General features: G+C 38.3%; 1 protein-coding gene across 2 annotated transcripts in view; it reads left to right on the forward strand.

The window, feature by feature from the left end:
• The first annotated feature begins 720 nt into the window (after positions 1-720).
• Positions 721-12,755, forward strand: part of Pja2 (praja ring finger ubiquitin ligase 2) — a 51,911-nt gene continuing 39,876 nt past the window's right edge. Inside the window, exon 1 of one of the 2 annotated variants that reach the window (XM_021186544.3) lies at positions 721-880. The gene's annotated coding sequence lies outside the window, so the exon portion shown is untranslated. The remainder of the gene's footprint in view (positions 881-12,755) is intronic. The other variant, XM_021186545.3, reaches the window with a different exon arrangement.

The following is a 12,755-nucleotide window of genomic DNA, read 5'->3' on the forward strand; positions in this document are numbered from 1 at the left end:
ACATCTCACCTATAGCTGCTTAATCCAAACAGAATCAGAGAGCAGGGCGAGGGTCTGACGGGTGGCGGGCGGGTACTACGCACCACAGAGAACCACAGCAAACTAGCTCTTCCTCCGTATGTTTCTTTCCCCCGCTGCTATCAGAATTGCAACTGGTTGCGGATTTTCTTTTTTTGTATTTAAATTGCAAATACTGGGTAACTTCTCACAGCCTTGGGGACCGAATTCTGCACCTCCATTTTGCTGGGGGGGGGCTGCGGAAATGGAGGGAGAAGTGTAACTGCGCCAGTCCTGCGCTCAGCTTTCCACACCCCCTTCCCTACGGGAGACCCCGCCCTTTTCTCCCAGCCAAACCACAAAAGGCCTGACAGTGGCTCGGGCCTCGGCGCCCCGCCCCCGCCCAAACGTCGCAGTGCTGCAGGGGCGGGCGCAGGGCCAGAGAGGGGGCGGAGCCAAGCGCGTCTCCACGCTCCTCGGCCAATCCGCGAAGGGCCTGGGAGCGAGCTTGCAGGCGCCAGGCAGAGAGACAGCCCCAGTTATTTTCCCTTTTTCTGCCACGTCCAACCATGACGTAAGCCTACTTCTCGGACTGCGATTGGATGCGTGCTTTTCCCCCTGCAGAGAGACGTGAAGTCTATTGGCTGCGCCTTCAGAGGGCGGGGCTAAAGCGCTCCCTTCCTCCGCCTCCTTCGCGGCGCAAGGGGCGGGACGCGCCGCCGCCGCCGCCGCCGCCACCACCTCTGCTTCCGCCGCCGCCGTCGCCGCCGCCGCTGCAGCCGCTGCGCGTTCGGCGGGGGAGGAGTCGGAGGCGGAGAAGAAGGCGGTGGTGGCGGGTGGAGGATCGAGCGCTGTTCTCGCTCTGGAGCCGCTGCACATCTCGGTGAGGGGAATTTTTTTTTTTCTCTCTCTCCATTCCGGCTGATTCTGTCAGAGGGGATCTGGGTGAGGGAGCCGCTGCCCCGGCGCCTCGGCTTCGGGGGTCCCCGAGGAACGGGCCGAGCCCGGCCGGCCATGGTGGGTGGGGTTGGCGACTGAGCGGCCTCCGGCCATCCCGCCCAGGGCCGCGCTCTAGCCCGAGCCGCCGCGCCCGCCGCCCGCTCGCTCCCGCCGGCTGTCTGCCGTCCTTGGTGCCCCGGTCAAGGACCCGGCGCCTTGCCCCTTGCGGCCGGCCAGTGCCGCCCACCCTCAGGCCCTCCGCGGAGGACCGTGGCGCACTAGGCCTGCGGGGCCCCTGCCCGGCCCGGCACGGCACGCCTTCCACCCCTGCCTCCCGGATTTGCGTCCTCCCCGATTGTCACCGAGGCCCAGGCACCCTGTCAGGCAGTGCCAGTGACCTAGCGTCTTCTCGGTCAGCGTTAGGCCCCGGCACGCCGGTCAGAGGCACCTTCAGGGCTCCCCTCCCCGCCCCCACCCGCACCTCCACCCCCACCCCAAGATGCCTCCAGGTTTATCATTTTTTTGCGCACATTAAAAATGGTGAGTTGAAAGCTGCCCAGACCAAGTTGAATAAAATAAAACAAAACAAAAAAAATTGTATGTCTACATAGACAACTGCTTTGAGGCTCCTCGTTCTGTCAAGTATACGATTCTTTTTTTTTTTTTTTTTTTAAAGAGGCCTTACTCTATTTTTATCACGAAATATTTGCTCATATTTCTTTTAAGATGGCAGTCATTGCTGAAGACTTAACAGGTCATTTGATGAGTGTCCACACGAACGTAAAAAATAGCAGCAATAAACGTAACATGTTTGTGATTGTCTTCTGGATTTCATGTCTTTTTATATGAAATAATTTTATTCTTCTATTACAGACATGCACCCTCGGTGTAAAATTCAGCAGTATAAAGAGAGAAGTATTAAATAAATACTAATATGTGACTATTTTCATCCTTCAGTGCCCCACCAGTATTTCGGTTTGGTGGTCATCTTTCCAAGTGCTTTCACAAATGCATCTTGAAAGACACACACACACATGCAGAGTTGTCTCCTTCAGGGATGGGGGTGAGGGCTATGCTGAGCACATTTGTGTAAAGCTTGCTTCTTCTAATTATATATCTTGGACAGACATTGACTCCCGTTTTATGTAGGCCTCCTACATAAAGTATTAGACTTTTTCTATCTAAGGGTACATCCTATTTCTTTAATTTGATTTAATTTGAGTATTCCTACTGAAAGCCGTATCAGTGATTGCAGTTGAAAGTTAGGCTTTATACTAAAGGTAACTAACTCACGTATTGATTGATGCTGAACTGTAAGCTCTGAATCCTTTATTTTAGAACATTTCACCGTGTGGAAGACTATAATGTAAAAAGAGCAGCTTCCACTTTCCCTTCTAGTATATTGCCTCTATCCCAAGCCACTGTTCTAATAAGGGGGAAAAAAACTGTGTGATCATTTCTGGAGCACAGATCCACAGAAGTACAGTTGCAGAAGTAAAGGGTATGAGTATTTAACTCTGATAGCCATCTAACCCTTATTATTACTCTTTTTAAAGATATTATTACTATTTCCTGAGTGTTTCTTCTAGATGGTCTTCAGACCACTTGTGAGTTAAAATTTAAAAACCCTATTTTGAATAAGATTACATATACATTCTTAGAACTGTTTTACAGTCTTAAGCCCCTCCCCAAATTGTTCTCACCATTTTATCCATATCTTGCTTTATATTAAAGCTTTAGTTACCCCATATATATATATATATATCATTCCTTTTCAATATTCCCAGCTCCTTTATGGTTGTATTGCTGTAGTAGATGAAAACTTTAAGGTAACTTTGTTTTCCTGTCTCTGGCAATAAAAAAAAGCTTTTGATCCTTGGGGCCCCCCCCCAATTTTTCATAAGGCTAATATTTTATTTACTTGACAATTATCTGAAAGTATTTTTTTTGGTTTCCTTTCCAGTTTTTATGACATTCTGTTCATTGCATTGCCCATTAGGTGCTATGTATTGTTGAATAGTAGGGCTAATAGTTAAAATATGTTACTTTTTCTTTAAGGTAAATGCTTCTGAGGTTAGCATTAAATATGATTTTTCACAAAGCTTTTTAATAGTCAATATTAGGTTAAAATACGCCCTTCTATTTTTAGCTTGCCCAGATAATGTTTTTGTTCTTATTTTTGAAAACATTTAGCGAGTGTGTGTGTGCACATGTGTGTTGTTACAGCATGCTTATGGAGATGAAAGGACAATGTATGGGAGTTGGTTCTTCTGTCATGGGCTTCTGGTTTGCATAGTGTCAGGCTGTGTGGCAAGTACCCTGACCTACCTGCTGCCTCTCTGGCTCCTCTTGCTGTCATTCTTAATATTTATAAAAAAGTAGTGGAGGTTAAGTCTTTTTTCTTTTCTTTCTTTCTTTTTTTATTTTTTTGACATCTTTTCAACTATATATATGGTTCCATTTGGGTGTCACTAGTGGTTCTTATATACTAGTTCCTTAAAAGAGATTATCTTTTCAAAAAGTCAGCTTTTTAAAATTAGAGAGTAAATTAGAATTAATGAAATGTACTTAAGATGTACATCTCATTGTGTTTTCATAAAAGTATACTTTTATGTCATATATATATATATATATATATGCACACACATATATGTAGATGTGTGTGTGTGTACATATAATATATAACACAATCAGGACAATATTTTCACCCCTCTGAAAACTTCTATTCCTTTGAGGTCAACCAGACTTTGACCCTTAGCCCCGGGAAACCCCTTTCCTTTCTCACGTTCTACATTGGTTTCCCTTGGTCTACTGTTTCATATAAATGTAGTTATTTCTTTTGTATCTGCTATTTTCCAGCATCATGCTTTTGAAGACCATGTGTGTGTGTGTGTCTGTGTAAAACTAGCTTCTGTTTTTTGTGAAGTAGTTCATGATAGTTGTTGATTTACTACTGTTTTAGTCATTTAATCAATGTATTTGGGTTGTTGCTTATTTGGGGTTGTTATTAATAAAGGTGCTGTGAACATTTATTCTGAGTTCTTATGTGAATTGAAACTTTTTTTAACCTGGAAAATCTCTAGATGTAGTATTTACTGACTTATATAGAAAGTGAATGTTTAATCATTGTCCCATGTTTCTTGTCTGCCAGTGACAAACAGCAGTTTGCCTTATCCACTTCCGTACACCCTTCTAGTATATGTATAGTAGTTTTACTATATCACACTGGTTTTTAATTTTTGTTGTTCACGTGTTTGTTTTCTTGGTCTTTTTGAAAAGAAATCTGTTTTGTAGCTGAGGCTGTAATGAACTCAAACTATGTAGTCTAAGCTAGCCTTGAACTCTTAACCCTCCTGCCTCGGGCTTCTGACTTCTGGGATCACTCCTGGGACACAGTGAATTTTAACTTATATTTACTGGATGACTCATGATGCTGACAGGCTGGTCTGTGTCTTCATTTGTAACTGCTTTCTTCAGATCCTTCAGCCATTTTAAAACTCAGCTTATCCTAATGAATTTTCAAGCTTTTAAAATATGTTGTTTATACGGCTACACTGACAGACATGAAACACACATTTCAGTATGAAGGTTTTTATGTTTTCTTTATTTCCAAACTACAAACAAGAGGAGGAGCTGAAGCGATGGCTCTGCAGGTAAGAGCACCTGCTGCTCTTCCAGAGGACCCAGTTTCAGTTCTCAGCACCCACATTGGTCTGCTCACCAATGCCTGTAACTCTAGCTCCATGGAATCTAATGTTGTCTTCTGGCTCCACAGGTACCTTCTTCACTCATGTGGCAACACAAATAATGCCTTAAAAAGAGCTTTTAATGGGAATTAATTTGGCTAATGAGCTTCTTTTTTTTTTTTTTTTCTTTCTTTTTCCTGTGCTTCTGTGCTCTGAGGATTCTTTACCAATTGCAAAGTTGTACAAGTTTCCTCATGTTTTTGGCTATATGTTTAATAGTTTTGGTTTTTACATCAAGATGCATTACATATTATGAGTTATATTTTTGTTTTATGATGTGAGAAAAGGTTTAAGGATTGTTTTCTTATCCATTGGCTATGTCATTCTAGTTCCATTTTTCGAGAACATTCTTTTTCTTATTTAGTTAAAAGTTAGTACAGTAAGACCACAAATGTGATGTGCTTCTGGACTGTCCCCTTGATCTCTGTGCCTGAAAATTTGAAAATACTAGATTATAGTGGCATTTACTTTGTAATAATTCTTGAAATCAGGAATGTGAACTCCTGAGCTCTCTTTAAGCATCACTTTGTTTGGCTCTTGGGAAGATGGCTTAGTGTAGTAAAAAAGTGCTTGCTTCTTAAGCAGGGAGGCCTGAGTTCCAATCCCTAGCACCCACATAAAAAATAGCCTAATGTGGCCATGTGCTTGTGATTCCAGCACTGAAGGATAAAAACAGGTAGAGCAGAGGCAGATGACCACCCAGAGTTGGCTAGCCATCTACTCTACCCTATCAGTGAGCTCCAGGTCCCTGGAAGAGACTCTGTATACACACGTAGCTACATAAAATGTATATACACGTATACACATAGCTACATAAAATGTATACACACGTATACACATAGCTACATAAAATGAAGCTCAAGAGAAAGTTACCTGAGTTGACACCTAACCTTTCACCAAGAACTTTGTATACTGTTAATTAGAAGTGGAGATTGGTTGCTATAAAAAACAGTATTTTCACCCTTCAATGCAATTTTGCTGTAGCTTCTTGACTACTAAACTTTGCATTGAGAAATTTAGTTTCTCAAAGTCAGTTTTTTTTCCCTGAGTGTTTTCTCTGTTTCCAACTGAGTTGACAGCAAATGGTACAATTTATCATACTAAGTTCATTCCCATTCTGTAAGAGAGAATTGACTTTTAACTGTGTAATTATTAAGTTTGGTCCAGAAAACTAGAACTTTATATACTGTTAATTAGGAATGGAGACCAGGTACTTTAAAAAATACAATACTTCCACCATTCAGTGTACCTTTGTTGTAGCTTGTCTTGAGCAATTGATTTTAATTTTTAGTTTTCTTATTGAAAGTCAAGTTTTTTCCCCGAGTGCATTCTTTATTTCCAACAAAGATGACAGCAAACATGTAATTCATCTTATCTAATAATGACTTTTGGAAGAGCTGACTTTATAGCATTTGCTGTAATTACTTGGCTTGTTATCTTGTTTAAATTTTTTTGCATCTTTATTGCTATAGCAGATCTGTAATTTTTCATTTTGGTAATTTTGGTTGTTGATTTTTTTTGTTTGTTTGTTTTTTGTTTTTTTTGTTTTTGTTTTTTCAAATTCATTTTTTTTTTAATTTTTAAAGGTTGTTGATTTTTTTAAAAACATTTTTTAACTTAAAAAAAAAGTTTATTTGAGGCAGAATCTAGTACAGCCTTGAACTCTTGATCTTTCTGACTTTACCTCCCAAGTGCTGTACCCCCCCCCCCAAATCCACCCACTCTCACCCCTGACTCAGCCCCTGATTGTTCTGCGCTCATAAAGTCAGCTACATGTTTTTGAAACTTTATTAAATTATTTTGTGCTTTTTGAAGAGTGATTTAATTATCGCCCTTGAATGCATGGTAGAAATTTTTATTAAGTTCTGTGGACCAAGCACTGTGAGCCCCTGGTTCCTCTTTGGTGGTCAGAGGATGAACTGGGGGAGTTGGCTTTCTTTACTACCATGTTGGTTCTAAGAATTGAATTCAGATTGCCAAGCTTGGTAGCAAGTGCTATTATCTACTGAGTCATCTCTCTAACTTTGTCTGAATTTCTTCAGTGATATCGAATATCACTTTAAAAGATAAGTCAAATGTCAGACTAGAGTATCAGATCCCCTGGAGTTACAGGTGGTTGTGACCTGGCTGATGAGTGTGCTGTGAACCAAACTCTAGTCCCGAAAACCTCCAGACCTCTTTGTGGCCTTCACTCTGGATTTTAGGTAGTTTTCACTGCACTAGATATGGGAATTATATCTATTTATCCTGCTTTGAGAGTCTTAGGCTGTGTGAGGGTGAGAATTCACTTTCGTCTTTGACTCTCAGTTGACTCTGGATTACTAACATTCATATGTTCTCTTTTGGAATATTGTTTATATTTTATTTCTGGTTTCTTATTCCACATTCAATGCCTTTTCTTTTCTTTATGCTTCTGTTCCTTGTGTTTCTATGTATTATATCCTGAATATTTTCTTATTGTCTGGCTTCTATTGTGTTGATTTTCTTTTCAACTATTTCTGAACTTTTTTACTTGTGTGTTCTTGCTTTTAAAGTTCTGTCTTTTTTCTTTCTGATTTCTATTTAGCTTTATTTAAGTGTTAGCTTTTATACAAAGACTCTTACTATGTGGTCCTTCTAGTCATTCCCCAGTTCTGTCCCATCTGTAGTACTTGCTGCCTTTATTCCTTAGGTAGGCTCTTGTATGTCTGGGGGTGGGGTGAAATTATATGTGGAAATTGCAACCTGGTTGAAAGAAACAAAAGTGACTTTCTTTCGCTAGAGAGGAAATCTCACCTGTTTCTGTGAGGTGCTTGGGTTACTGTCCTCAGAGTAGCAGTATTCTCAGCTTGTGATCTGAGGATTGAGCAGATCATATGAATTGCAGCTCCTGAGCTAGATGAAGTTGAGCTTACAACTGAATTTTTAGGCAAGTCACTTTTCTTTGTCCCTGCCATCTACTTTCTCACCCAAAGCTAAGATATTTTTATGTTCTTTGATTAAAAGGATTTGTTGTTGTTGTACTGCACATTACAAAAGGAAAAAAAAAAAACCCAACAACTAGTCTAGTGACGTTAACTCATGAGTGCAGATTGAGCTGTGGTTGTCAGTACAAGACCAGCACAAGATCAGACTAGTTAAAATTCCTGAGTGGATGCGGGAGGTGTTTCTGAGACCCACTCCTGCCTGAGGAGATAATAGCAAATAATGGCTGCTGGGGAAGGGGGAGTCTGGGTGGTTGTTGTTGGGGTTGATTTTGTTTGTTTTGTTTTTTTCAGGCATGAGTCCCAGCTAGGTTCACATGCTGGAGTGCATGACCCTATACCCATGAACATGCTGACAAAACTTATTGAAATCACTGGGTTTTGTTTGCTTGTTTTTAATGATATGCAGTTGGAGGAAGGTGGGTGGTTCTGGGAGGAGTTGGTGAGTCTGACAAGAGTTGGAGAGAGGGAGTAGGAGTGGAAATGATCAAAATACCTTAAATACCTGTATGAGATGGTAAAAGAATATAAAAATATTTTAAAAGTTACTGTGAAAATTAGAAAACTTTTTTATCTGAAAAGTAAAATTGTATTGGTCAGGATACCTAGAACACAACAGAAGGGATGCAGTAGTTTATAGTGTTATATAAGCCGGAGACTGTTGGATGTTAATAGTCAAGGCTTTTAAAGGAAAGATGAGTCAAACCCTAAAGATGTGGAAGTAATAAAATCAGGAAATTAGTGAAGCAGAGATTTTAGAGTCAGATTAATAAGGCTCCTTAAAAAATGAAAACCACAATAAATTGATAAGGGAAAAAGGAAAAAACCAAATTAATAAAACCAGGGATGAGAAAAGGAAATTCACTATTGACAGTAAATTTTCCAAAAGAAATTATAAGCAGCTTTATTCTGTTAACATTTTCAACTTAGTGAAAGGTCATAATTCTTTTTAGTTTCTTGAGACAGAGTCTCTCTATTATCTAGCTTTGGCTGTCCAAAGTTTTGCTATGGTGACCAGGTTGGCACTGTGCCTCTGCTTCAGAGTGCTAGGATTTAGTACAGGGATTAAAGGCATGCACAACCACACCTGAACAAAGTTGAAGTTCTTGAAAAACACAATTTGCCCAAACTCAACATGAGGAAATAGGAAGTCTGTGTTGTGCTTTGTAAAACAAGTTGAATTTATTTAAAACTTTTCCACAAAGAATATCCCAAGCTTACATGTTTTCACTGGGAAGCCACTTAAGTAAAATAAAATGTTATATTTAGAGAGTCTTTCCCTAAGAATTAGCAAATAAATATCTCAGTACCTATTATGGGTTTTTTTTTTATCATAATTGTGGTAAGAAAGCTAGATGTGACAGTAGACAAGTTGTAGGTCATTATTTCTTCACAACATGGATATAGAAATAATGAAATGTAATCTAAAAATAGATATAACCAGCATAGATTTGTATGAAGAATGCAGTTTTGAATTTTTAAATTATAAACAGTCCGTTGCTTTAGCTGAATAATAAAGTCCTTCGTACCTTCACATAAGAAGGAATCATATCACAAAATTCAATGTTTATGTCGAATACTGTTAACAAACCAAGAGAAGAGAAAAACCCTTAATTTGTTACTGTGTTAACAATAATTCCCATGGTTAACATAATGAAAAACTTGAATCTTGTCCACTGCCTTTTCTCTCTGTTCAGTATAGCGTTGGAGCCCTAGGACATATACATATACACACATTAAGCAGGCTGGGCTGGAGAAGTGGCTCAGCAGTTAGGACTGTGTGCTGCTCTTCCAGAGGGGCTGAATTCAGTCCAGGACCCATGTCAGGCTGTACCATCACTGCTTGTACTTGCACATACATGTGACAGAGATTCACAAAGACACACACACACACATATATATACATACATATATATGTATATATATGTGTGTAATAATAATTTTTTAATAATATGTATGTATTAATATGTATGTAATAATATGTATGTAATAATAATAATATGTATGTATATGTATGTATATATATGTGTGTAATAATAATTTTTAAAAGGCCCAAGTGCTCAAACTCAGAGAGATTAATCAGATTTGCAATTCATAAAACATCAAAAAGCAATCAGCCACTAGGTATATTATTACCACTGCTAAGCAGAAATAGTTATAGATGTTTAAATACTCTTCTCTAAGAAAATTTTTGTTCATTGCTAAAGAGAAACAAACTTAGAATCCATGCAGAAAAAAATACATTAAAAACATAACCCAATCACAAAGTACATCATCTTTAGGCCAACTAAAAATCTTCCTAGTTAAAAATTGTTACCTCCAATTTTCATCATTAAAACTCTACCTCACCAGAGGTTTATAAATTATGTGCTTAGCTGCTGAAAATAGGAAAATAACAGTGTAAGCTAAGTTACAGTGATTTCCAAGACAGGTGAAAAAAAAGTCAGTAACATTGTTGTAAACTCATTTCACCATTTCTCTGCTAAAACATCATGTAAATTAATTCTAAAAGTAAGTGCTCTTCAGTAAAAATATCAACAATTCTGAAGTTGCCAAAAAACAAAAGACAGTATATTTAATATTGATCTTCCCATTTTCACATTTTTGTTTAAAATAAAAAGCAGATTTTCATGAGATGTATAGAAAATTTTGTTCTAATATAAGAAAATTCAGTATCTAAACACTTCTTACATCATTTATGATGTTATCTATAGAAGGATAACTAGTCCTGTGTTGCCCTGCAGTAAACAGCAGATACTGTCTCTGAAGAGCAGCCTGACTGATAAGTGGTTTTTCTTCAAGGCTTCTCGGAAAGTCAGTCATGAGGGCTTGACTTCGAAGTTATTCTCATGTGAGAGAAGACCTCAGTGACTCTTGGCAGGAAAAAGAATGATCAGTATTTCATCTTGTGGCTCTTTGCATTGGGCTAGTTGAGTGATCTTCTAATGAGTCACCTGCTTCTCCTAGAATGAGCTGAGAGAGCACAAGAAGACCAGTTCCTTTTCCCTGAGCTTGTAGATCACACAATCGCAGTTACCATAGAGACAAGTTACAAGACGGGTTGCTAATATCAAGAACAATGACTTGTTGAGCATCTGAGTTTGACTCAATTTATTCCCAACTCCTAGCCTTCTTTCTGTTACCATATTTCCATCAATGAAAAGAGCTCATTTATTCAGCTCCTTTCATTGTTATTTATAATTTAAATATTATACATAGTATTTTTATTATTCAGGGTTTTCTATAGGAACAGAACTTAGAGAATGAATATGAATGCACACACAAACATATATATACACACACACATATATATGGAGAGAGAGAGAGAGAGATTGATTGATTAATGGCTTATAGACAATGGTCCAGTTAGTCCAATAATAGCTGTCTACCAACAGAAGGCCCAAGAATCCAGTAGCTGTTCAGTCCACAAGGCTCAGTGCCTCAGCTAGTCATTAGTGTATACCAGAATCTCAAAGAAGTAGACTCTAATGCCACTGAAGGACTTGTCAGCAAGAGCAAGAACAAGCAGGCAAAAAGAGCAAGTTTCCTTCTTCCATCTTTTATCTAGGTTGCCAGCAGAAGGTGTGGCCCAGATTACAGGTGGATCTTCCCACCTCAAAAGATATAGATTAAAAATTGGTTCTCCCACTTCCAATAATTAAGAAAAAAATCCCTCACAAGTGTGCCTAGCCACTTGCATTTTAGTTAATTACAAATGTAGTTAACAGCCAAGAATACTCATCATAGTCTGTTAGCTAATATAATAGACACAGTGTATTCAAATACAAATAAAACCAGGCCGTTGTAAGTTTACTGTAGGCATTTTTTGTCCTATGCCCATGCTTGTCTTTCTGGTTTATTTAGTTTTCAGTTTGTATAGTTTCTCTGGAAGTAGTGTCATAATGTCTTAAATAAATCAGTAATACCTGAGCTACCAATGGGTAGCTCAAGATTTCAGACTTGACCCTCTTTATAGTTTTAACTAGAACTGTATTTAAAAACTCAAAGCATTTGAAATGGATAGTTATCACAAGTAGAATACAGTCATACTAATTCTGGAGAAAAATACCTTTAGAAAGTTCACAGACCAAATACTTCCTGTTCATTTTAGGAACAAACCCCAAACTGGCAAATTAATAATTTAATCTTGACCCATTACTATAAACTTTACTATGTGCCTTCTCCTTGTTCGAGTTTTCATACTCCAGAGGGGTATGGAAACAGATAAAACTGCTGTAGATGGTTGATTATAATGGCATTAGAGAAAATTGGTATATGCAGAGACATTGTCATCTATATAATACAAGAAATGTTATTAAAAATAATAAAGAAAAGGAGAAAAAGAAAATAATTGTAAATTGCTATAGAGAGTAAAGGAAAGCTAGGAAAGTGATTGAAATCTCTCTGTCTATAGAATGAAAATATAGATATTTTAAAAACAAAAGATTAATCCATCCATGTTGGTCAAATATAGAAAAATAGGAAAGAAAAAGACATCTTTGTGATACTGATAAAAGTCTTAATTAAAATAGTCCACCTGTTATTAGGAAGAAAAAAAAACTTAAATAGTACATACTGTAGGAATTACAAGATATCAGCTTATTAAGACAGGATCCCAAATAGCTCACATAGAAAAATGTGGTTTTTCTACTGAAGCAGTAGTAAATTGGCATGATGTTTCCCTTTCAGTGATAAATATTTCAGAAAGCAGTACCTTCAAGGTTTACCAATAGTGGTTTGTTTTTTAACTGTCCTAAATTGTGCTAGACTAATGAGGTTATTTTATAACATGCAAAAAAAAATTAAAGTTTGCCTTCTCCGTAAATTCTCTGAAATAATTATTTGGGAATATGATTCAGTGTGCAGTCAAAAGGTATGACAACAGTAATTGGTAATGAATCTTCACATTTAGATCAAAATGTTGAAAGGCTTCCAAGAATTTTGTTTGTTTGGTTTTGGTGCTGTTTGTTTGCTTGCTTGCTTTAGTCAAGGTCTAACTGGACAATTCTTGCTAACTTTGGTATTAGATATGTAGACTAGGCTGGTCTCAAACTCGGTGATCTGCCTGGGGTCTAAGGTGTGCAGTACCACAAGAGTATCTTTAAAGGGA

Source organism: Mus caroli, unplaced genomic scaffold (genome assembly GCF_978045245.1).
Source record: "Mus caroli unplaced genomic scaffold, Mus_caroli_1 scaffold_18, whole genome shotgun sequence".
In the NCBI taxonomy this organism is placed as follows: domain Eukaryota; kingdom Metazoa; phylum Chordata; class Mammalia; order Rodentia; family Muridae; genus Mus; species Mus caroli.